This window comes from Aulostomus chinensis, chromosome 10, assembly GCF_037954235.1.
Source record: "Aulostomus chinensis isolate RoL2024-O1b breed Wild chromosome 10, RoL_Achi_v1.0, whole genome shotgun sequence".
In the NCBI taxonomy this organism is placed as follows: Eukaryota; Metazoa; Chordata; class Actinopteri; order Syngnathiformes; family Aulostomidae; genus Aulostomus; species Aulostomus chinensis.
The window spans coordinates 22,654,592-22,659,028 of record NC_141329.1 but is presented as its reverse complement, the minus strand read 5'-3'; the positions used below and the strand labels follow the sequence as shown (position 1 = coordinate 22,659,028).

The 4,437-nt window shown below is 40.7% G+C and overlaps 1 protein-coding gene across 1 annotated transcript in view; it reads left to right on the top strand.

Annotated features, from left to right (window-relative positions):
• LOC147254911 (LHFPL tetraspan subfamily member 6 protein) overlaps positions 1-143 on the top strand; it is a 53,516-nt gene extending 53,373 nt beyond the window's left edge. The window contains exon 4 of the mRNA XM_086215246.1: positions 1-143. This exon is cut by the window's left edge and continues 652 nt beyond it. The gene's annotated coding sequence lies outside the window, so the exon portion shown is untranslated.
• The last annotated feature ends 4,294 nt before the right edge of the window (positions 144-4,437 follow it).

Genomic DNA, 4,437 nt, shown 5'->3' with positions numbered 1-4,437 from the left:
CGATTCAGCCTTTTCAGATTCCAGAAAAAAGGAAAAAAAGAAGTAAGCATAGTTTATTTAACACATTCATAAGGTATACGTCGTGTATGATACTGTATTTTATCATATTAGCACGTTTTGTATTCACTCCTCAATTTATTCTTCTGTCATTATTTTGTTTTGTAAATAAATGTTTACTGAAATCTTGTCTTATGGTGTTATTTCAGTGAGCCCTGAGGAAAATAGAGCAGGCCTCCACTCAGATTCCTAAAAAGCTTTTCCCATGACCTCTTGAACTTTTTGCCGTCGGGTACATGTGGGACTTTTTCCGATCGATACAGAGGATAAGACGGGGCGTTGTTGTGAACTTAACTTTTCCCTACCATCGACAAGTTAAATCCTGTGACCTCTATAGTCAGTTTTATTACCTTTTGATTAGATTACTCAACTTAGAAGCTTCAATTCCTCCAGACGCAGATACAATCATAACCCGGGACACCGAATAGCTGCATTCATCAGATTGATGTCGAGGGGTCTCTCTTAGTGCCTCCTGTGGTTGTGTGAATCAAAATAATGGTAACCTTTTCACAGACATTACCACTGTTGTAAGTGTGTCATGGCAGCTTTTCAGCTACTATTTTTAGCAATCTTTTCCTCTCCGTTTCTCCTCCTTTGATTAACAAACAACACTTCAGAGATTCATCTGAGCCCGAGAGTACAAACTCAGCTCGTTTGCTATGCAGCTGCTCTGGATGTATTTGGCCCTCATTAGCATGCACATTTTCTCACAATGCGTGGCATCCCCCTGATAATGGCAGCCCCTCCCTCCCCAGCTTTCTGCTTGTGTTAGCATGACTCCTCTGCATTGTGTTCTCTCTCTCTCTGATCTGCTGCGCTGATTGATATCACCAGCGATTGTTACAGTGTCAACCAGATGCTTCATCAGCGAGGGCTGACACATTGGTGTCAAGTAGGAGCGTTCCCTCCTTTACAGCACATCTTGAGATTGACAGGTCGCACCTGCACATCTATGCACTCCGAGGTTTCGATAGTTGCAGGCGGCAGGTGGTATTAAAACTCGCAAAATGTGTGTGTAGTAACTGGAAAGTTTAGCTGCAGCACAAGTAAAAATTTTGAATCGGAGAGCCCAGAGCTTGTTTTCTGTGAAGGACGCTTGTTCACAGATAAGTATGCTTAACAGTGTAATTTTTCAGTGCTGTAAGAATCACACTTGAAGTTCTACTTACCTCATGGGTGCTGGATTAGAGGGAGAAACTTCAGGCAAACCGAAAATAAGAGAGAACCAGCTTAGACCGTATTGGCGAAACCACACTTAGTGGATGTAATAAATTAGCGGACAGCAGATACAGATGCTAATGGGGTGTTTTTGTTAGTGTACTTGGATTTGGCTGGATCATCAATGTCCACGCCAAAGACTGTGTTGAGGTCCGCATTTGCATGTTACTGCATAAACAATCTGACAACCAATCATGATAACTGGCATCATTCTGAAGGACAGAGTGACATGTAAAGGTAGTGGAACAGCGGGTGGTTGCAGCATCGAAATCCACCCTCAACCGCCATCAACTATTCACGTGTCTAACCACAGACTCCTACGCAAAGTCCTCATCTGCCGGCGGACAGAAGAAGAGGTTCAGAGATCAAATGAAGACTCTCACTCTGAAGAGAAGCGTGATGCATGTGGAAAACTGGCAGAACAGAAACCTGCAAAAGAGGAATACTCACGATGGGAGAGAGTACAGTATGAAGTCACCGAAGGACTCACAAGTATCAGATGCGAGCTACAACCGGCAAGCCGTCGTCAGCTGGTTTAGTTTCCATTTTGTGCCAGAGAAATGACAAAATGATTCAAAATAGTACAGGAACTATTTCTTTTTCTTTCTTTTTTTTATCAGATAAAGTGAATATCAGCCGATACTGAAGTGTGACCAGCAGGGTTATCCATAGCATGAATTTGGATGAAAATATCCAAAATGTGCAGGATTCTTAATGTTTTTCTAGTGTAAAGATTATCTGAGTTTAGAGAATTCTACCTTGGCTGCCAGTTTAATACATCAATTAATTTTTTCGAATTAATCATTCCCCGACAGAACCATAACGAGATAATTACTGGCCTTAAGAGCAACTCCGCTTAAAAAGGGATTTGTGCTACTAAACACCAGCCCCCAAACAGACATTGCATCACTGATGTCGTCACAGCGTGCCATGACAACAGAGAGCCCGTACTCACGCGTCGGCCTGCTGCCACCAGACATCGCTGATGTTGTGTCGTAAAGATGAATGTAAAGGCGAGGGAGCATGAGACAGCAAAAATACCGTTGAGTCACCTGAACTAGAATGTGTTTCTTAAACAAAGCCGCCACCTCAGAGTGATAATAATTCACAAAAGGATGAACAATTAGAGGTTAGATGCACATAGAGAACGGAAAAATCCTCCATATTTTGTCATCTTGGAATGGAATAAACTATTTTTCCCCATCAATACACACAATGACAAAAAAAAAAAAACGGGTTTATAAATGTTTTTTTTTTTAATGAATGACCAAAGTATCCTGTTTGCAGAAGTAATCTGAGCCTTTACAACCAGATAAAAACCAGAGTTATGCTGGCTCTGTTTCATGGGCATCGTGTGCTGCTGGCGGGAAGAAAGAACCTTGAGCAGCAGCCAAAAGTATACACTGAAAATTCCAAACCAAATGTTCGGAGCCACGAGAGTGCTGCATTTATTTTTAATGGGCTAATTTCTCAGATGACTTCATCTACAACACGGCATGTTTTGAAGAAACACGCACTTGGTTTTAAAAAAATACACTTAACTGTCCATCATCCTCAGATAAGTTGTTGGATACCCTTCTGGACTGTGTGGGCATCAGTGAGCCGAGACCCACGCAGACCAGCTGACTTCAAGTTAACCAAGCACCATGAATACTAGTGGATGGGCAGGTTAGCATGCCTCCATCTTCCCTGCAGCCCCTCCTCTGTGTATGATGGCTAAAACGTTAAAAGGTTGAGGTTGTTGGTAAGTCAAGATGTAACCATCATCACGATTAGAAGAGATAGTCCTCCTCTGTTTGTCAGGCGCTGCATCAAATAACTGTTAGGAAAGTACTTCCAGCAATAGATCTGATTCTAGAATTATGGTAATAATATCAAAACAATCTAATAAATATTAATTTCATTGTGAATATTGCACAACCCTAGCTCTGCAGCTTGTATGACTCCAGAGCTGACGGACAATAAGGGTATTTCCAACGCATTGGCGTGTTCCTTCAACGGCGCTCCCCATGTCATGTGCAGTTTAGACAGAATGGCGAGCTGCAATATTCTTGAACAGGTTGTGTAAAAGGGGCTTGATATTGCTGCAGAAGTCGTTTCCTCTGAATCAACTTACTTTTGTGCCTTTGAAGAGAAGACACAAAGACAGTTGGATCCACCCCGTCCCTGTGAGGGACAAACCAATAAATGACCTGAGACGGTGACAGGGTGACAGCAGACGATAAGATAATTTATCTGTGGATCAACACATGCTCTCAGGTTGAGGACATGGAGAGGACCTTGACTATATAAAGCTCAAATTGATGTGGAAAAAGTTTGGATCAACCAACAAAGTGACATTCATCATCCATTAAACAGCTTCACGGGCATGACAGGATGGATTTGTCTCGTCGATGGACGTTTTTAACGGCGTGATAGCCCGACTGTGTCTTTGTGTCAGTTCATTTATCCACTCTGGAACCCACGATTTACATCTGTTGAAATTATTGACCCCATTGTGAGGAACATCTGCGCAGAGCCGGCCGTCAATCAACATCCTGATATTCCACGATTGCTTAAGACTGGAATTATCGTTGAAAAGGAGAAACGTTGACTATTTATACATTTGTGGGTAAAATTACAGAGAAATGACATTTTTGAGCTCACAGAACAAATCTTTTAGATATTTACCAGAGATGCACGAGACTGGATGTTTTTTCAGATATCCAGTACTTACAGATGTTGGGATTATTTGTACAGAAATATTTTGTGCATACTGTAAAGCACATGCAAACACTATGACTCGAGAAAAGAAAAAAAAAGACTGATTTTCCTTATTTCAAAACACGTTGAAAAGGCCATAAATCATATACAGTTTCCAGATAATAAAATATTTAAATGATACAAAAAGACACCAATATTTGTCAAAACTGATGAGTTGCTGATAATATTACATATCTATATTGTTTAATTCTGCTCTGTCTGTTTTGAATGGAAAGATAGGAGCCATAGGTTGACCAAGATGGAAGAAAATGAGAGCAGTTTTAGAAATTTATAACAGCCAATGACTTCAAAGTGAAGCAAAAAAAAAAAAAAAACGACAGCTTTTAAAAGGCTGAATTTCTTCCAAAACATTTCTCAATAACAGTCATTAGTTGAGAGCTCCTGAGATTTTATTTTATT